At 39.0% G+C, this 22757-nt stretch overlaps 1 protein-coding gene across 5 annotated transcripts in view; it reads right to left on the bottom strand.

Moving 5' to 3' along the window:
- The window catches only part of AP3B1 (adaptor related protein complex 3 subunit beta 1), a 306137-nt gene that overhangs the window by 247173 nt on the left and 36207 nt on the right, over positions 1-22757 (bottom strand). The gene's annotated exons all lie outside the window — the stretch shown is intronic.

Raw genomic sequence — 22757 nt, 5'->3', positions numbered from 1 at the left:
TGAAGCTCAGTCCTTCTCAGTATTCCTCCTTATCCACTCAGATAACATACTTCTCCCACCCTCTCCCCCTTCTGCTTCAGATAAAAACCCTGTTCCTGGTCCCCTTGTACTCTTTTACTCAGAACAAAGAGCATAGGAATTGAGGGGAGTCACGTTTGGGCCCTGCAGGAAAAGTAAGGTTCATAGGTGGAAAGCACAGGAAAATATGTCCTTTTTTATTTTATTTGGTTGAAGTTCCTGGTATTTGAAAAAGCTGCAGTACCAGCGATTCTGCCCTTTGAAGGTGACTCTCTAGACAAAAGGTGAGAAAGGAAGACAAGTTTTCAAGTAAAAGGTGAAAGTCATGTTTAGGGAGCAGCTGAGCAAAGTTGAGGAGATAACACAAGGTCATTTGTAGTTCTAAACTCTCCTAGGTTCTAATCATGCCCTCTGCTAAGCTCTTAGACAGCTTCTACCCAAGGTAGAGATGGAATTCCGGAGTCCCCCAAAGAACATTCACTGGTTGCAGGCATCTAATTAAAAGAGTGATTAGTTTCTGATACCTGTTCTCTAACTTCACACATTTGACTTTTACTTGTTTTTCATTCTTCAACCTTTGGTGGCCTCAGCCCCAACATCAATGTTTCACTTACAATGGGTATAGCCTAACAGCACTGTATTTTGGGAAATCTGATTGATTTACTCTCCATCCAATCCTCTATGTTCATGAGGAAGATGGACATAACTTAATTTTTTCATAATGTCTTTGTCTAGTTTTCAGACCAGGATAGCACTGAACTCATAAATTGAATTTAGAAGTATTTTCTCATATTCTATATTCTAGAAGAGCTTATATAGAACTGAATGTTCCCTGTTGAAATTTTTTTAATGAAAACTTCAATTACTTTATTAGATATAGGACTATTCAGATAATCTAGTTCTTCTGGAGTAAACGTCATAGCTTATCTTTCAAGGACTTTGCTCATTTCAACAAAGTAGTCAAATTTATGGGGCTAATGATGCCTGAAATATTCCCTAATTATCCCTTAAATGTCAACAGAGTCTTGCATTTCTGATATTGATAATTTGCCCTCTATTTTTTCTTGGTCACTCTGTCTACAGATTTATCAATTTTATCAATCTTTTCCAAGGACTAGTTTTTCACTTCACTGATTTTACTCTATTGTTTTTCTCTACTCAATTTCATTGATTTCTACTCTACCTTATTATTTCTTTCTTTAGTTTCAATTTGAGTTTAATTTGCTCTTCTATTTCTTCTATGTTAAGGTAGATGCTCAGAGCATTGATTGGAAATATTTCTTTTCAAACAGAAGCTTTTATTACTATAAATTTCCTTGTAAGTACTGTTTTACCTAAATCCTCCAAACTTTGATATGTGGTTTTTCAATTTCATCCTAATTTCCTTGTGACTTTTACTTTTACTTTGACTCATGAATCATTTCATCATTTCTAATTTTCAAATATTTAAAAAATGTTTTGATCTCTTCCAATGACTGTGTTTAGTTTAATTCTATATGCTCAGATAACATACTTTGCATAATTTTAATTCTTTTAAGTTTGTTAAGATTGTGTTTTATTGCCCAAAATGTAGTCTATCTAGCATATAAAAAGAATGTCTATTTCACTACTGTTGGGTAGAGTGCTCTATAAATGTCAGTTAGGTTATATAAGTTGATACTATTCTACTCTTAAATTTTCTTATTGGTTTTCTATCTCCCTATTCTACTGATTTTTGAGAGAAAAGCACTTACATCTCTAACTATAATTGTGAATTTGTCAATCTTTCTTTTCAGTTCTAATGGATTTTTTTTTTAACTCCATTTTTGAAGCTCTGTTGTTAGACACATTTAAGATTATTATGTCTTTTTAGGAAAATGACTCTTATTGTTATGTTCTTTATCCTAATCATACTATTTGTTCAAAAGTTTACCTCTCTGATATTAATAGATTCATTTGAGCTTTTTTTGGTTAGTGTTCGTATGGTATGCATTTTTCCTTCCTTATAACTTATGTCATTATATTAAAAGTGGGTTTCTCACAGAGATCACAGTTATATCTTCATATTTTTATCCAATATGAAGATCTCTTTTAATTGGTAACATCAGACCACTTACATGTAATAGAATTATTAACATGGTTAGATTGAGGTCTACCATTTTAGTATCTGTTTTCTGTTTATTCCCTGTGTTTTCTGTTCTCCTACCTGCTCTTTCCTCTTTTCCTTAGAAAATTTTTAGTACTTCCTATTTGATATTAACTTTCTGCCTATATCTTTTTATATAATTTACTGGTTCCTCATAAAAATGTGTCATAGGTGTAATCTATAGCAATAGCGGTTTAAATGAATCTCTTTTGTGCTCAAACAGCATATCTTTAACTTATCGGATTATCAGATACATAGGTAGATAAACAGACATATAAATACATAGATACAGATATAGCAAACCTTACACAGTCTTCTTAGAGTTAACACTGTACCAGGTCAAGAAAAACGCAGAAACTGGTAGGGCACGGTGGCTCACGTCTATAATCCCAGCACTTTGGGAGGCTGAGGCAGGCAGATCACAAGGTCAGGAGTTCGAGACCAGCCTGGCCAATATGGTGAAACCCTATCTCTACTAAAAATACAAAAATTAGCCAGGTGTGGTGGTGTGCACCTGTAGTAGTCCCAGCTACTTGGGAGGCTGAGGCAGAAGAATCACTTGAACCCAGGAGGTGGAGGTTGCACTGAGCCGAGATCACACCACTGCACTCCAGCCTGGGCAACAGAGCAAGACTGCGTCCCAAAAAAAAAAAAAAAGAGAAACACAAAGAAAAATGCAGAAACACTGCAACCACATAGGCCCTTTTATTTCCACCTCCCCACTAACTTTTATGTTTAGCCATCATATATATTATATTTATACCCATATAAAAAACCTCTCAGATAGTGGGATAACTTAGGAATAAAATTAGTCCTTTATATGTATTTATCATTTTGATTGGTCCCCCTAAATATCCATCTGGTATTATTTCCCTTCAGCCTACAGAACGTCCATTAACATTTAGTAAACATGTTAGAAATGGATACTCTTGGTCTTTATTTCATCTTCATTCTTGAAGGATATTTTCAATGGATATAGAGTTCTGGGTTAACAGTTTCCTTTCAGTACTTGAAACATGTTGTTCTACTGTCTTCTGGCTGCCATGATTTCTGATGAGAAATCTGCATTTATTCAAATTATTGTTGCCCTGTATGTAACATTTTTTCCAGATACTTTTAAGACTTTATTTTTGGTTTTCAACCGTTTAATTACTGTGTTTATGTATGGTTTTCTTTCAGTTTCTCCTAACTGGCATTCACTGAGCTTCTTTCATCTATAAATTTGTATCTTGGCCGGGCACAGTGGCTCACGTCTGTAATTCCAGCGCTTTGGGAGGCTGAGGAGGGCAGATCACCTGAGGTTAGGAGTTCGAGACCAGCCTGACCAACATGGCAAAACCCCGTTTCCACTAAAAGAACAAAAATTAGCTGGGTGTGGTGGGTGGCGAAGGCATCTGTAATCCTAGCTACTCGGAAGACTAAAGCAGAAGCTTGAACCCCGGAGGCGGAGTTGCAGTGAGCCAAGAGCGAGACTCCGTTTCAAAAATAAAAATAAAAATTGTATCTTTCATCAAATTTCGGAAGTTTTCCACCATTATTTCTTCAAATATTCTTTCCTACTCCAATCTCTTTCTCCTCTCCTTCTAGTGTTAATGATGCACACGTTAGACCTTTGGAATGAACCAACAAAACTCCAAGGCTCTGTTCATTTCTATTCAATCTCTGTTCTTCAGAATGACTTTTTTTTTTTTTGAGACAGAGTCTTGCTGTGTCGCACAGGCTAGACTGCAATGGTGCCATGCTGGCTCACTGCAGCCTCAACCTCTTGGGCACAAGTGGTGTTTCTCCCTCAGCTTCCTGTGTAGCTGACACCACAGGCACCCTCCACCATACCTGGCTAATTTTTTGGTATTTCTGTAGAGACAGGGTCTCACTTTGTTGCCCAGGCTGGTCTCGGAACTCCTTGACTCAAGCAATCCTTAGCCTCCTGAAGTGTTGGGATTACAGGCATGAGCCACCGTGTCTGGCCACAAACTGAATAATTTCTAATGATATGTCTTCAACTTCTGGCTCTTTCTTCTGTTATCACCGTTCTGCTATTGCATCAATCCAGGATATTTTCTATTTCAGATAAAGTACTATCCACATAACGGAAATTTCAACAAATTTTTGCAGGGGTATGGTTCACATAAGATAACATTTTAGGAAACAATCATCTACCAATCTAGTTACAACCTAAGAAATAAGTGGATGAATTTACTACTTAATCAAAAGTGGACCTCATTTTACCTACTACTTAAGTATCAGACAGGCCCTTGGCTCCAATATATTGGTCTTTCTAAAAATCTTCAGGGAAGTACCCTGAGGACAACATACCAAACAGCAGAATATAGTACCTATTCCCAAAGAATACTTAAAACCAAAAGAGAAAAATAAAGGAAAAAACAGAAAAACAGTGAAGAACATAATGAAGACGTACCAATTAAAGACAGAGGGAAGGGTGCTCTCAGGTTCCTTACCCTGAGCTACCTGTTTGTCCCATTCTATTCTAAATAGACACTTTATCTTCTAATACTTAATTTATTAATATGAATACTACTCTCTTCATCTCACAATGGAGCCTGAAATTATTGATCCTATGAATTTAGAGTCTATAACAGAACCAATTTCAAATAGAAATTCGGAAAAAATAAAGATAGATAACTCTAATGCTTTCTGAGGATGACTTAAGGGGGAAAACAATAACAAGGCATATAAAAACATTCCACAGTTCAAAAGAAGAGGATCTACTGGTGAAGTATGAATAAATTATCTGGGGAAAAAGTTGGATATAAAAGAGAAAAACCATGGGAAATACATCTAATTCATATTCCTAGTGAGATTTGAGGGGACGTGGCATTTTTTGAAAAAAAAAAAAAAAAAAAAGACTTTGGAATAGCAAAGAAAACTTTCAGATAAAGACATAATTACCAAATTTTAAAATATAATGAGAAAAGAAAGGATAATGTCAAAAATTCTAAACTGACTTAAAATGCCAGCTCAAAAACATATCCTAAAAATGACAGGAAAGGCTAGAGAGGTCAATCTGACAGGGGAGAAGGCAGAGGCAGATACAGAGGACGGACCCAAGAAATATAATATAATAGGAAAGCCAAGAGAGAACTGGCAGACTGACAGAAAAAGGAGAAAATAAATAGCAGACAAATATTCTCTAAGTAAAACAGATGTAAAATTTTAGAATCAAAGGGTTCATTAGTAGCATAACAAATCAGTAAAGAAAAAATAAACACAGACCACATCTTGAATAAATTTTCTTTTTCTTCAGAATATGAAAAACATCTACATGTCCAGACAGTTAAAACAGATTCTTTAAAAGAGAAAGAGAAAAAGCAATCTCAGAGGCAGAGCAAGATGGTGCAATAGAAAGCTCAACCAATCGTCCCCTCAAGGATAAAAAAGTTAACAACTATCTACACAGAAAAAATCACCTTCATAAGAACCAAAAATCAGGCAAGCACTCATAGGACTTGGTTTGAACTTCATATCACTGAAAGAGGCACAGAAGAGATTAAAAGAAACAGTCCTGAATCACCAACGCCACCCTTTTCCTCAGAGTGGTGAGGCTCCTCTTCCAGCAGCAGTGCATGGTATGGAGGGTATCTCTGGGCACTGGGGAAGGGAGAATACTGCAATTGTGAGGCATTGAACTCCGTGCTGTCCTGTTAAAGCAGAAAGGAAAACCAGACCAAACAGCTGATGCCCACCCACAGGCGGAGCATTTAAACCAGCCCTAGCCAGAAAGAAATCCCAGAGGTCTGAACTTGAGTCTCTGGAAAACCTCGCCACCGAGGGCTACAGCACTGTGTGTCTCCAAGTAAACCTGAAAGACAGTCTAGGCCATAAGGACTGCAACTCTTTGGCAAGTCCTACAGCTGAATTAGGCCTAGAGACAGTGGACTGAGGGAGCATGCAACATACTGAGACAACACCTGGGGCAGCCAAGGGAGTGCTGACATTACCTCTCTCCTAACCCCAGGTTGCACAGCTGGTGGCTCCAAAAGAGACCCCTCCCTTCCACTTAAGAAGAGAAGAGGGAAGAGTGGGAAGGACTTTGCCTTGCATCTTGGATACCAGCTCAGCCACAGCAGGATAGGGCACCAGTCAGAGCCATGAGGCCCCCATTCCAGGACACTACTCCCAAACGACATTCCTAGACACACCCTGGTCCAGAAGGGAACTTGCTGCCTTGAAGGAAAGGGCCGAGGCGTGGCAGCATTCATCATCTGCTAACTGAAGAGCCCTTGGGCCCTGAATAACCAGCAGCAATACCCAGGTACTACATTGAGGGCCTTGGGTGAACCACTGAGACTTGTTGGCTTCAGGTGAGACTCAGCACATTCCCAGCTGTGGTGGATATGGGGCAAAACTCCTGCTTGAGAACAGCAGAGGGGAAAGTAAAGGGGGCTTTGTCTTGCACCCTAGGTACCAGTACAGCCACAGCAAGGTAGAGCACCAAGTGGGTTCTTAGTGTCCTCAATTCTAGAACTTGGCTCTTGGACAGCATTTCTGGACATGTCCTGGGCCAGAGGGGAGCCCACTGCCCTGAAGGGTGAGTCCCAGGCCAAGCAGCATTCGTGAAAAGTACTGCCAGGGTACCCCCGATAGCTTTTTGTGAATGCTGACTTAAGAGACCTTGGGCCTTAGGGGACTATGGGGGTACTCTGGCAGTACTCTTTGTGGCCTGGGGTGGTGGTGGCTACAGGTTGAGGCTCCTCTGCCTTTGGAAATGGGAGGGAAGAGTGGGAAGGATTGCACCTTGTGGTTTGAATGCCAGCTCGGCTACAATACAACAGAACACTAGGTAGACTTCCAAGGTTTCTGACTCTAGTCCCTGACTCCCAGGGCTCCCAGACAGAACTTCTTGACTCATCTGGGGCCTGGGGGACCTCGCAATCCTTAAGGGAAGGATACAGGCCTATTTGGCTTTGCTACCTGCTGACTGTGGAGCCCCAGGGCCTTGAGCAAACATGGTAATAGCCAAGAAGCGGTTACAGCAGGCCTTATGCAAGACCCAGTGCTGTGCTGGCTTCAGGTCTGACCCAGCATATAGTACTGGTGGCCACAGGGGTGCTTGTGTCACCATCCTCAGCTTTATCTAGCTCAAAACAGAGGAAAGGCTCTGTATGTTTGGAAGAAAGTAAGGAAAGAGAACAAGAGTCTCTGCCTGGTAACCCAGAAAATTATCCTAGATCTGTTCCAAGACCATCAAGGCAGCACCTCTATGAGTCTGCAAGAACCACAGTGTTACTGGGCTTGGGGTGCCCCCTAAAGCAAATACAGCTTAGATTATAACACCCATGTTCTTTCAAACATCTGGAAAGATTTCCCAAGAAGGACGGCTAAAAATATGACAAGGGGGTGAAGACTACAATAAATAGCTAACTCTTCAATGTCCAGACACCAAAGAACATCTACTAGCATCAACCTCTATGAGGCTACAAAAACCACAGCATTATTGGGCTTGGGGCCCAAGTCCCTGTGAATACTAGAAAGCCTTCCCAAGAAAGATAAGCATAAACAAGCCCAGGCTGTGATGACTACAATAAATACCTAACTCTCCAATGCCCAAAAACTGATGAATATCTATAAACATCAAGACCATCCAGGAAAATACGACCTCACCAATCAAACTAAATAAGGCACCAGGGACCTATTCTGGAAAAATAGAAATACGTGACCTTTCAGATAGAGAATTCAAAACAGCTATCTCGAGAAAACTCAAAGAAATTCAAGATAACATAGAGAAGGAATTAAGAATTCTATCAGATAAATTTAACAAAGAGATTGAAACAGTTAAAAAGAATCAATCAGAAATTCTAGAGTTGAAAAATGCAGTTGATATACTGAAGAATGCATCAGAGTCTCTTACCAGCAGAACTGATAAACAAAAGAAAGAATTCATGAGCTTGAAGACAGGCTCTTTGAAAATACACAATCAGAGGAGACAAAAGAAAAAGAATAAAAAAGAATGAATCATGCCTACAAGACCTAGAAAACAGCCTCAAAAGGGCAAATCTAAGAGTTATTGGCATTAAAGAGAAGGTAAAGACATCAATGGGGGTAGAAAGTTTATTCAAAGGGATAATATCAGAGAACTTCCCAAACCTAGAGAAAGATATCAACATTCAGGTACAAGAAGGTTATAGAATATCCAGCAGATTTAACTTAAAGAAGCCTACCTCAGGACATGTAATAATCAGATTTCCAAAGGTCAAGGATAAAGAAAGGATCCTAAAAGCAGCCAGGGAAAAGGAATAAATAACATACAAGGGAGCTCCAATATGTGTAGCAGCAGACTTTTCCGTGGAAACATGTAAGGTTTCCCAACATATTTAAAAGTGCTGAAGAAAAATAACTTTCACCTAAGAATAGTATATCCAGTGAAAATATGCTTCAAACATGAAGAAGAAATAAACTTTCCCAAACAAAAGCTGAGGGATTTCATCAATGCCAGGCCTATCCTACAAGAAATGCTAAAGGGAATACTTCAATCAGAAAGAAAATGACATTAATGAGCAATAAATAATCACCTGAAGGTACAACACTTACTGGTAATAGTAAGTACACAGAAAAACAAAGAATATTATAAAACTGTAACTGTGATGTATAAACTATTCTTATCCTGTGTACAAAAACTAAAAGATGAACCAATCAAAAATGGTAACTACAACAAGTTTTCAGGACATGGTACAATAAGATATAAACAGAAACAACAAAAGGTTAAAAAGTGAGGAGACAAAATTAAAGCACAGAGTTTGTATGAGTTTTCTTTTTGCGTGTTTGTTTACACAAATAGTGTTAAATTACTATCAGGTTAAAATAATGGATTATAAGATAGTATTTGCAAGCCTCTGGTAACCTCAAACCAAAAAACATACAAGATATAAAGAAAAAGTAGAAAACAAAAAACTAAATCGTACTACCGGAGAAAATCCCTTCACTAGAAGAAGACAGGAAGGAAAGAAAGAAGGAAGAGAAAACCATAAAATAACTAGGAAACAAATAACAAAATAGCAGGAATAAGTCCTTAATTATCAAATAACATTTAACATGAATGGACTAAACTCTCCAATCAGAAAAACACAGAGTGGCCGAATGGATGAAAAAAAAAAACCCACTGATTTGTTGCCCACAAAAAAAACCACACTTTACCCATAAAAACATGTATCAGCTGAAAACAAAGGTATGGAAAATGACATTCCATCCCAATGGAAATGAAAAAAGAGCAGGAGTTGCTATACTAACACCAAACAAAATAGACTTCAAGACAAAAACTATAAGAAGAGACAAAGAAGGTCACTATATGATAAAGGAGTCAATTCAGCAAGAGGATATAACAATTTTAAATATATAGGTACCCTACACTGGAGCACCCAGATATATAAAGTGAGTATGATTAGAGCTAAAGAGAGAGACAGGCCCGAATGCAATAACAGTTAGAGACTTCAACACCCCACTTTCAGCATTAGACAGATCTTCCAAACAGAAAATCAAGAAACACCAGACTTAATCTGCACTATAGACAAAAATGAATCTAACAGATATTTACAGAACATTTTATCCAAGAGCTGCAAAATATACATTCTTTTCTTCAACACATAAATCTTTCTCAAGGATGGACCATATGTTAGGTCACAAAACAAGCCTTGAAGTATTCAAAAAACTGAAATAATATGCATCTTCTCTGATCACAATAGAATATAACTAGAAACTAATAACAAAAGGAATTTTGGAAACTATACAAATATATGGAAATTAAACAATATGTTCCTGAATGACCAGTGGGTCAATGAAGTAATTAAGAAAGAAATTGAAAAATCTAAGAGGGAAGTTCATGGCTATAAGTGCCTACATCAAAAAAGAAGAAAAACTTCAAAAGAACAATCTAATGATGCATCTTAAGGAACTAGAAAAGCAAGAGTGAACCAAACATAAAATTAGTAGAAGAAAAGAAATAATAGTGATCAGAGAAGAAATAAATGAAACTGAAATGAAAAAATACAAAAGATCAATGAAACAAAAAGGTTTTTTTGAAAAGTTAAACAAAATTGACAAACCATTAGCCAGACTAAGAAAAAAAAGAGAAAAATCCAAATAAAATCAGAAATGAAAAAGGAGATATTACAACGGATGCTACAGAAATTCAAAGGATCATCACTGGCTACTATGAGCAACTATATATGCCAATAAATTGAAAAACCTACAAGAAATGGACAAATTCCTAGATACATACAAACTACCAAGATTGAATCGGGAAGAAATTCAAAACTTGAACAGACCGATATCAAATCACGAGATCAAACCTGTAATAAAAAGTCTCCCACTAAAAAAAGGCCCAGGACCCGATAGCTTAACTGTTGAATTCTACCAAACATTTAAAGAAGAATTAATATCAATCCTACTCAAACTGTTCTGAAAAATAGAGGAGGGAATACTTCCAAACTCATTCTATGAGGCCAGTATTACCTTGATACCAAAACCAGAGAAAGACACATCAAGGAAAAAGAAAATGACACATCAATATCTCTAATGAATATTGATGCAAAAATCCTCAACAAAATGCTAGAAAACTGAATTCAACAATACATCAGACAGATCACTCATCATGACCAAGTGGGATTTATCCCTGGGATGCCAAGGATGGTTCAACATACACAAATCAATCAATGTGATACATTCTATCAACAAAATGAGCAATAAAAACCATATGATCATTTCAATTGATGCTGAAGAACCATTTGATAAAATTCAATATCCTTTTATGATAAAAACCCTCAAAAAACTGGGAATAGAAGGAATATACTTCAACATAATAAAAGCCATATATGACAAACCCACAGCTAGTATCATACTGAATGGGAAAACACTGAAAGTCTTTCCTATAAGCTCTGGAACATGACAAGGTTGCCCACTGTCATCACTGTTATTCAACATACCACTGGAAGTCCTAGCTAGAGCAATCAGAAAAGAGAAAGATATAAAGGGTCTCCAATTGGAAAGGAAGAAATTAAATTATCCTTGTTTGCAGATGATACAATCTTATATTGGGGAAAAACCTAAAGACTCCACCACAAAACTATTAGAACTGATAAACAAATTCAGTAAAGTTGCAGGATACAAAATCAACATACCAAAATCAGGAGCATTTCTATATGCCAACAGTGAACAAGGCGAAAAAGAAATTTTAAAAGTAATCCCATTTACAATAGCCACACACAAAATTAAATACCCAGGAATTAACCAAAGAAGTGAACTATCTCTATAGTGAGAACTATAAAACACTGAAGAAAGAAACTGAAAAGGCCATCAAAAAATGGAAAAATATTCTATGTTCATGGCTTGGAAGACTCAATATTGTTAAAATGTCCCTACCACCCAAAACAATCTACAGATTCAATGTAATACCTATCAAAATACCAACGACATTCTTCACAGAAACAGAAAAAGAAATCTTAAATTTATATGGAACCACAAAAGACCCAGAATAGCCAAAGCTATACTAAGCAAAAAGAACAAAACTGGAGGAATCACATTACCTCACTTCAAATTACACTACAAAGCTATAGTAACCAAACAGCAAGTACTGGCGAAAAAGAAAACAGACACACAGACGAATGGAAAAGAACAAAGAACCCAGAAACAAATCCACACACCTACAGAGAACTGAGAAAGGTGCCAAGAACATACACTGAGGAAAAGACAGTCTCTTCAACAAATGGTGCTAGGAAAACTGGACATCCACATGCAGAAAAACAAAATTAGATCCTATCTCTCACGATATACAAATATAAAATCAAAATGTATTAAAGACTTAAATCTAAGACCTCAAACTATGAATCTACTACAAGAAAACATTGGGGAAAATCTCCAGGACATTGGTCTGGGCAAAGATTTCTTGAGTAATACCCCACAAGCACAGGCAACCAAAGCACAAGCAGACAAACTGGATCACATCAAGTTAAAAAGCTTCTGCACGGCAAAGGACACAATCAACAAAGTGAAGAGACAACTCATACAATGGGAGAAAATATTTGCAAACTATCCATCTCACAAGAGATTTAAAACCAGAATATATAAGGAGCTCAAACAATTCTATAGGAAAAAGTCTAATAATCTAAAAACGGGTAAGATTTGACCAAATGATAAAAAGGGAGCAAAAGATCTGAAAAGACGTTACTCAAAAAAAGACATGCAATTGGCAAACAGGCTTATGAAAAGATGCTGAAAATCACTGATCATCAAAGACATGCAAATCTAAACTATAATGAGTTATCATCTATAATGAGTTATCATCTCACCCCAGTCAAAATGGCTTATACCCAAAAGACAGGCAACAACAAATGCTGCTGAGGATGTGGAGAAAAAGGAACCCCTGTACACTGTTGGTGGGACTATAAATTAGTACAACCACTATGGAAAACAGTTTAGAGGTTCCTCAAAAAGAAACTAGTAATTGAGCTATCATATGACCCAGCAATCCCACTGCTGGGTACAACCCAAAAGAAAGAAAATCAGTATAGCAAAGAGACATCTGCACTCCTATGTTCGCTGCAGCACTGTTTACAATAGCTAAGATTTGGAAGCAACCTAAGTCTCTACCAACAGACTAATGGATAAAGAAAATGTGGGGCAAATACACAACGGAGTACTATTCAGTCATAAAAAAGAATGGGATCCACTCATTTGCAACAACGTGGGTGGAACTGAAGATCTTGTTAAGTGAAATAAATCAGGCATAGAAAGACAAACATCTGGCTGGGCATGGTGGCTCATGCCTGTAATCCCAGCACTTCAGGAGGCCAAGGCAGGCAGATCACGAGGTCAGGAGATCGAGACCATCCTGGCTAACACGGTGAAACCCCGTCTCTACTAAAAATACAAAAAATTAGCCGGGCATGGTAGCAGGCGCCTGTAGTCCCAGCTACTTGGGAGGCTGAGGCAGGAGAATGGCATGAACCCGGGAGGCAGAGCTTGCAGTGAGCAGAGATCGTGCCACTGCACTCCAGCCTGGGCAACAGAGCGAGACTCCATCTCAAAACAAAAAAAAAGGCAAACATCTCATCACAATTTTTAGATTTGTGGGATCTAAAAATCAAAACAATTGAACTTATGGACTTGGAGAGTAGAAGGATGGTTACCACAGGCTGAGAAAGTAAGTGGGAGATACAGGGAAGGTGGAGTGGTCACTGGGTACAAACATAACAGAATTAATGAATAACACCTTCTATTTGACAGCACAACAGGGTGACTACAATCAATAATAATGTAATTGTACATTTTTAAATAACTTACAGTGTAATTGAATTGTTTGTAACGCAAAAGGATAAATGCATAAGGAGCTAGATATCCCATCCCCCATCATGTGCTTATTTCACATGCACACCTGTATTAAAACATCTCATGTACCCCCAAAATACATATACCTACTATGTGCCCACAAAAACTAAATATATATATATATGGCTGGGTGCAGTGGCTCACACCTGTAATCCCAGCACTTTGGGAGGCCAAGGCGGGCGGATTACTTGAGGCTAGGAGTTGGAGACCAGCCTGGCCAACATGGTGAAACCCCATCTCTACTAAAAACACAAATAAATTATCTGGGTGTGGTGGTGAGTGCCTGTAATCCCAGCTACTCAGGAGGCTGAGGCAGAAGAATCACTTGAACCCAGGAGGCAGAGGTTGCAGTGAGCTGAGACCGTGCCACTGCACTCCAGCCTGGGCGACAGAGCAAGACTCCATCTCAAAACAACAAACAAAAAATAATAATAATAATAAAATTAAAAGAAATAAAAATTAAATATTTTTTTAAAAAGCAATCTCACTGTCATCGCATCACGTTTCTGCTCTGTACAGCTAAAGTCAGATGAAATCAAGAATAAAATCTACAAAATTTTAAGGAAAAGAAAATATTGCAACCCAATAATACTATTCTTAAGTAATCTATTTTCACATGGAAAAAAAACGGAAACCTGTTCCGACAGGCAAGGACTTTGAAAGAATGCCATCTACATTCTCTTCCTAAATGAAATGCCCCTGAAATGTCACCTGAAAATAAACCAAAAATCTAAAGAATGAGGAGGGGCCGGGCGCGGTGCCTCATGCCTGTAATTCCATCACTTTGGGAGGGCAGACCACTGGAGGTCAGGAGTTCAAGACCAGCACGGTAAAACCCCATCTCGACTAAAATTACAAAAATTAGCTGAGTGTGGTGACACACGCTTGTAATCCAGCTACTTGGGAGGCTGAGGCAGAAGAATTGCTTGAACCCAGAAGGCGGAGGTTGCAGTGAGTCCAGATCACACCACTGCACTCCAGCCTGGGCCACAGAGCGAGACTCCATCTCAAAAATAAAAAACAGAAAATAAAAAAAGAATGAGGAGGAATGTAAGTTTTAAAAAAAAAAAAAAAAGTGAAAGCATAAGGAGTGGGACAGAGCTCATGCCTACAGAACTATAATATTTAAAATAAATGTCCAAAATGATTTTTGAAAAACAAGCTTCCAATTTCTCGCTTTCCTCCTAGCCACTGGCAACCACCATTCCACTTTTTGTCTCTGTGAGTTTGATTACTCTAGGTACCTGATAAAAGTGGAATCATATAATATTATTTTTTTGTGTCTGACTTATTTGACTCAGCATCATGACTTAAGGTTCATCCATGTTGTAGCATGCATCAGAATTCCATTCCTTCTTAAAGCTGAGTAACATTCCATTGCACAGATGTCCCACATTTCGTTTATTCATCCACTGATGAGCACATGGGTTGTTTCCACCTATTGGCTACTATAAATAATGCTGTTATGAACACTGATGTAGAAATATCTGTTCAAGTATCTCAATTGTTGTCAGTATATACCCAAAAGGAGAATGGTGAATTATCTGATAATTCCATTTTTAATTTTTTAAGGAACCACCATACTGTTTTCCACAGTAACTGCACCATTTTACATTCCCACTAGCAATGCATAAGCTTTCTTATTTCTCTACCCTCACCAACACTTACAATTTTGTTTTCTTGATAATAATCATCCTAATGGTGGAGAGTGATCTCACTATGGTTTTGATTTCCATTTTCCTAATAATTAGTGATGCTGTGCACCTTTCTCTGTAATTATTGGCCATCTATATATCTTCTCTGGAGAAATGTCTATTCCAGTCTACCCATTTTTTCATTTGGTAGGTTTTTGTTGTTGTTGTTGTTGGTTTTCTTTTCTTTCTGAGACAGTTTTGTTCTTGTCACCCAGGCTGCAGTGTAATGGCGTGACCTCGGCTCACTGCAACCTCTGCCTTTCGGGTTCAAGCAATTCTCCTGCCTCAGTCCCTCAAGTAGCTGGGATTACAAGCACCCGCCACCATGCCCAGCTAATTTTTGTATTTTTAAGAGACGAGGTTTCACCACGGTGGCCAGGCTGGTCTCGAACTCCTGACCTCATGTGATCTGCCCGCCTCGGCCTCCCAAAAGTGCTGGGATTACAGGCATGAGATACCGGTTGTTGTTTTCTGAGACATAGTCTCGCTCTGCCACCCAGGCTGGAGTGCAGTGGCGTGATCTTGGATCACTGCAACCTCTGCCTCCTGGATTCAAGCAGTTCTCCTGTCTCAGCCTCCCAAACAGCTGGGATTACAGGCGCCCACCATCACACCTGACTAATTTTTGTATTTTTAGTAGAGACAGGATTTGTCTTTTTAGTAGAGACCACCGTGTTGGCCAGGTTCGTCTCAAACTCCTGACCTCAAGTAATTCGCCCACTTCAGCCTCCCAAAGTGCTGGGATTACAGGCGTGAGCCACCACACCCAGCCATCTGGTTAGTTTTTAATGGCTGAGTTGTGGGAGTTCTTTATATATTCTGGATATCATACCTTTATCAGATATATGATTTGCAAATGTTTTCTTGTATTCTATGGGTTGCTTCATTTTGTTGACAGTGTCCTATGATGCACACAAGTTTTAATTTTGATAAAATCCAAATAATCTCCTTTTTTTTTTTTTTACTGCTTATGTTTTAGTGTTTTATCTAAGAACTCTTTGCCAAATCCAATGTCATGAAGCTTTTTCTCTAAGCTTTCTTCTAATAGTTTTATAGTTTTAGCTCTCACATTTAGGTCTTTGATCCATTTTTATTTATTTCTATCTATGGCGTGATATAGAAAGAAATTCAACACCATTGTCTCGCATACAGATAATCCAGTTTCCCCAACATTATTTGCTGAAAAGATTGGCCTTTCCCAATTGATTGATCTTGTATCATTATCAAAAATCATTTGACCATTATGTCAGGGTTGATTTCTGAGCTCCCTATTGTGTTCCATTGGACTATACATTGTCTGTCTTTATTCCAGTACCACGATGTCTTCATTACTATGCTTTGCTATAGGTTTTGAAATCAGGAAGTATGAGACATTCAATTTTGTTTTGTTTTGTTTTGTTTTTCTTTTTTTGAGACAGGGTTTTGAGATGGGGTCTCGCTCTGTTGCCCAGGCTGGAGTGCAGTGGCATGAACACAGCTCACTCCAAGCCATACCACAACCTCAGCCTCCCAAGCAGCTGCGACCACAGGCACAGGCGGTAATTTTTTCTTATTATTAGTTTTGTAGAGACAAGGTCTTGCCATGTTGTCTACGCTGGTCTAAAACTCCTGGGCTCAAAGGATCCTCCTGCCTTGGCTTCCCAAAGTGCTGGGATTACATGCATGAGCCACTGTGCCCAGTCAATTTTGCTCCTTTTCAAGGTTGTTTTGGCTATTCGGGGACTCATGGGATTCTATATAAATTTTAGGATGAAGTTTTTTCTATTTTTGCCAAACACGTCTTGGAATTTTGATAGGAATTGCATTGAATATACAGATCATTTTGACATCTTAACAATATTAGTCTTCCAACCCAGAAACATAGATGTCTTTCCATTTATTTCTGTCTTCTTTAATTCTTCTCAGTAATGTTTCAATGTACAAGTCTTTCATCTCCTTGGTTAAGCTTATTCCTGAATATTTTATTCCTTTTGATGCTATGATAAATGAATATTTGTTTAGTTTTCTTTTCAAATTGTTCATTGTTAACGTATAGAAATGCAAGTGATTTCGGTGCGTTGCTTTTCTATCCTGCAAGTTCGGTAAATTTGCGTATTGGTTGTAACAGTTTTTTGGGGAATCTTTGGGGTTTTCTACATATAAGATGATGCAAATAAAAATAATTTCACTTCTTCCTTTTCCATTTGGATGCCTTTTCTTTCTTTTTCTTGCCTGATTGTTCTGGCTAAAATTTCCAATACTGTGTTGCACAGAAGTGGTAAAAGCAAGCATCCTTGTTTCTCATCTTGGAGTAAAAGATTTCAGTCTTTCACTACTGAGTATGATGCTAGTTTTGGGTTTTCCACACCTGCTCTTTAACAGATAGGCTAGGGTAGTTTCCTCCTATTCCTAGTTTGTTGAGTACTTTTATCATCAAAGTGTATTAAATTTTGTCACATATTTCTCTGCATAAATTGAGACGATTGTGAGGGATTTTCCCCTTGCCTTCTGTTAATGTGGTATGTTACACTGATTGAATTTTGTGTTATTTTTAAATTACAGTCAAGGAGGGGCCACATATATAATCTTATTATAAGATTATAATACTGTATCTTTACTGTAACTTTCTACGTTTAGATATACAAATACCATTTTGTTACAATTGCCTACAGTATTCAGTACAGTAACATGCTGTACAGATTTACAGCCTAGGAAGAGTAGACTATGTCATATAGCCTAAGTGTGTAGTAAGCTTGTGTAAGTATACTAGGTGTGTGTAAGTACACTCTATGCTGTTCACACAACAAACTGCCTGAGGATGCATTTCTCAGAACGCGTCCCTGTCATGCCCGACTCTAAGTGATGCCTGACTGTATCGAATAACAATCTAGATCCAAAGAGTCACATAATTTTTAAACCTAGTTTTTTGAAAAAGGATGAAATTATGTTTAATTTTTAATTTCCACTGGTCATTCTTTAAAGCAACAAAGATGAGATAAAAGTTCAGAATTCTGAATTTATAAAAAATTGTTAGTTAATTCACAGGTAACAAAAACGGAGAGAAAAGGTTTCAAAGGGTTTCAGACCCAACTGTAACTCTTAAGAATCAGCAGCCAAGAATAAATGGAGATACAGAAAGTTAACTGACCCTTATTTTGTATGCCAGAGACTACACTGGAGCAAAACTGATAGAAAACCCACTAAAGTTCTATAGGTCACATCACCAGTAAAACCTCAGGCCCGATAACCAGGAATTCATCCTGATGCACACCAGCACTGCAGAAAAATCTTGGTCTTTTAAACAATTTCCAATCCAATAACTTTTAAAAAGATGCAAGCAATAGCCCCAAGTTGAATCCTTTAAAGCATACATAGAACCAAAGCATTGTTATTGAAGGAAGAAAGGGAAAGAACAAGGGATAAACAGTCAGTCTGGAAAGATTTATACCAAACTATTTATTACAGTCATTAACTCAAAACAATGTACCACCATACCCAGCTAATTTTCTTATTTTGACAAAAATTTTAAACATCATAGATCAACTGTAACTTTTCCAACTGGCTTATTAAGATTTCTTTCCGGTGGGGTACGGGTGGCTCACGCCTGTAATCCCAGCACTTTGGGAGGCCAAGGCGGAAGGATCATGAGGTCAGGAGATCGAGACCATCCTGGCTAACATGGTGAAACCCTGTCTCTACTAAAAAATACAAAAAATTAGCCGGGCCTGGTGGCGGGCGCCTGTAGTACCAGCTACTCGGGAGGCTGAGGCAGGAGAATGGGGTGAACCTGGGAGGCAGAGGTTGCAGGAGGTTGCAGTGAGCCGAGATCGTGCCACTACACTCCAGCCAGGACGACAGAATGACACTCCATCTCAAAAAAAAGAAAAGAAGATTTCTTTCCATGGTTTCAGCTTGCATTCCTGCAGGGCATAGATCTGCACTACCAAGAAAAGCAGAGACTGCCCTTATTTATTTCTTTAAACTATGGCTCTTACATCCCATTAAGGTAATTTATTTCACTAAATCCCTGGATACTATTTAAAATTTCTATCAAAATATTAACTCTTTTACTGTCAGTTATAAATTTATAGGAAAGTGAAAACACAAAAATCAATATTTAGTATACTATAACTTAAAACATTAGAAAAATTGAAAATTAACTTGGCCAGGCACACTGGCTCACACCTGTAATTCCAGCACTCTGAAAGGTTGAGGTGGGAAGATCACATAAAACCAAGAGTTCTACACCAGCCTGGACAATATAGCAAGACCCTGTCTCTACAAAAAATAAAAATAGGAGGGCGGAGCAAGATGGCCGAATAGGAACAGCTCCAGTCTCCAACTCCCAGCGCGAGCGACACAGAAGACCGGCGATTTCTGCATTTTCAACTGAGGTACTGGGTTCATCTCACTGGGGAGTGCCAGACGATCGGTGCTGGTCAGCTGCTGCAGCCCGACCAGCGAGAGCTGAAGCAGGGCGAGGCATTGCCTCACCTGGAAAGCGCAAGGGGGAAGGGAATCCCTTTTCCTAGCCAGGGGAACTGAGACACACAACACCTGGAAAATCGGGTAACTCCCACCCCAATACTGCGCTTTAAGCAGACAGGCACACCAGGAGATCATATCCCACACCTGGCCGGGAGTGTCCCACACCCACGGAGCCTCCCTCATTGCTAGCACAGCAGTCTGTGATCTACCGGCAAGGCAGCAGCGAGGCTGGGGGAGGGGCGCCCGCCATTGCTGAGGCTTAAGTAGGTAAACAAAGCTGCTGGGAAGCTCGAACTGGGTGGAGCTCACAGCAGCTCAAGGAAACCTGCCTGTCTCTGTAGACTCCACCTCTGGGGACAGGGCACAGTAAATAATAACAAACGCAGCAGCTCTGCAGACGCAAATGACTCTGTCTGACAGCTTTGAAGAGAGCAGTGGATCTCCCAACACGGAGGCTGAGATCTGAGAAGGGACAGACTCCCTGCTCAAGTGGGTCCCTGACCCCTGAGTAGCCTAACTGGGAGACATCCCCCACTAGGGGCAGTCTGACACACCACACCTCACAGGGTGGAGTACACCCCTGAGAGGAAGATTCCAAAGCAAGAATCAGACAGGTACACTCGCTGTTCAGAAATATTCTATCTTCTGCAGCCTCTGCTGCTGATACCCAGGCAAACAGGGTCTGGAGTGGACCTCAAGCAATCTCCTACAGCTACAACCTACAGCTGAGGATCCTGACTGTTAGAAGGAAAGCTATCAAACAGGAAGGACACCTACACCAAAACCCCATCAGTACATCACCATCATCAAAGACCAGAGGCAGATAAAACCACAAAGATGGGGAAAAAGCAGGGCAGAAAAGCTGGAAATTCAAAAAATAAGAGCGCATCTCCCCCGGCAAAGGAGCGCAGCTCATCGCCAGCAACGGATCAAAGCTGGACGGAGAATGACTTCGACGAGATGAGAGAAGAAGGCTTCAGTCCATCAAATTTCTCAGAGCTAAAGGAGGAATTACGTACCCAGCGCAAAGAAACTAAAAATCTTGAAAAAAAAGTGGAAGAATTGATGGCTAGAGTAATTAATGCAGAGAAGCTCACAAACGAAATGAAAGAGACGAAAACCATGGCACGAGAAATACGTGACAAATGCACAAGCTTCAGTAACCGTCTCGATCAACTGGAAGAAAGAATGTCAGCGATGGAGGATCAAATGAATGAAATGAAGCGAGAAGAGAAACCAAAAGAAAAAAGAAGAAAAAGAAATGAACAAAGCCTGCAAGAAGTATGGGATTATGTAAAAAGACCAAATCTACGTCTGATTGGGGTGCCTGAAAGTGAGGGGGAAAATGGAACCAAGTTGGAAAACACTCTTCAGGATATCATCCAGGAGAACTTCCCCAACCTAGTAGGGCAGGCCAACTTTCAAATCCAGGAAATACAGAGAACGCCACAAAGATACTCCTCGAGAAGAGCAACTCCAAGACACATAATTGCCAGATTCACCAAAGTTGAAATGAAGGAAAAAATCTTAAGGGCAGCCAGAGAGAAAGGTCGGGTTACCCACAAAGGGAAGCCCATCAGACTAACAGCAGATCTCTCGGCAGAAACTCTTCAAGCCAGAAGAGAGTGGGGGCCAATATTCAACATTCTTAAAGAAAAGAATTTTAAACCCAGAATTTTATATCCAGCCAAACTAAGTTTCATAAGTGAAGGAGAAATAAAATCCTTTACAGATAAGCAAATGCTTAGAGATTTTGTCACCACTAGGCCTGCCTTACAAGAGACCCTGAAGGAAGCACTAAACATGGAAAGGAACAACCGGTACCAGCCATTGCAAAAACATGCCAAAATGTAAAGACCATCAAGGCTAGGAAGAAACTGCATCAACTAACGAGCAAAATAACCAGTTAATATCATAATGGCAGGATCAAGTTCACACATAACAATCTTAACCTTAAATGTAAATGGACTAAATGCTCCAATTAAAAGACACAGACTGGCAAACTAGATAAAGAGTCAAGATCCATCAGTCTGCTGTATTCAGGAGACCCATCTCACACGCAGAGACATACATAGGCTCAAAATAAAGGGATGGAGGAAGATTTACCAAGCAAATGGAGAACACAAAAAAGCGGGGGTTGCAATACTAGTCTCTGATAAAACAGACTTTAAACCATCAAAGATCAAAAGAGACAAAGAAGGCCATTACATAATGGTAAAGGGATCAATTCAACAGGAAGAGCTAACTATCCTAAATATATATGCACCCAATACAGGAGCACCCAGATTCATAAAGCAAGTCCTTAGAGACTTACAAAGAGACTTAGACTCCCATACAATAATAATGGGAGACTTCAACACTCCACTGTCAACATTAGACAGATCAACGAGACAGAAAGTTAACAAGGATATCCAGGAATTGAACTCATCTCTGCAGCAAGCAGACCTAATAGACATCTATAGAACTCTCCACACCAAATCAACAGAATATACATTCTTCTCAGCACCACATCGTACTTACTCCAAAATTGACCACGTAATTGGAAGTACAGCACTCCTCAGCAAATGTACAAGAACAGAAATTATAACAAACTGTCTCTCAGACCACAGTGCAATCAAATTAGAACTCAGGACTAAGAAACTCAATCAAAACCGCTCAACTACATGGAAACTGAACAACCTGTTCCTGAATGACTACTGGGTACATAACGAAATGAAGGCAGAAATAAAGATGTTCTTTGAAACCAATGAGAACAAAGATACAACATACCAGAATCTCTGGGACACATTTAAAGCAGTGTGTAGAGGGAAATTTATAGCACTAAATGCCCACAAGAGAAAGCAGGAAAGATCTAAAATTGACACTCTAACATCGCAATTAAAAGAACTAGAGAAGCAAGAGCAAACACATTCGAAAGCTAGCAGAAGGCAAGAAATAACTAAGATCAGAGCAGAACTGAAGGAGATAGAGACACAAAAAACCCTCCAAAAAATCAATGAATCCAGGAGTTGGTTTTTTGAAAAGATCAACAAAATTGACAGACCACTAGCAAGACTAATAAAGAAGAAAAGAGAGAAGAATCAAATCGACGCAATTAAAAATGATAAAGGGGATAT

This window comes from Chlorocebus sabaeus, chromosome 4 (assembly GCF_047675955.1).
Source record: "Chlorocebus sabaeus isolate Y175 chromosome 4, mChlSab1.0.hap1, whole genome shotgun sequence".
Classification (NCBI taxonomy): domain Eukaryota; kingdom Metazoa; phylum Chordata; class Mammalia; order Primates; family Cercopithecidae; genus Chlorocebus; species Chlorocebus sabaeus.
Note: the sequence above shows the minus strand (reverse complement) of the source record. Positions and strands in the feature narration are given on the sequence as shown.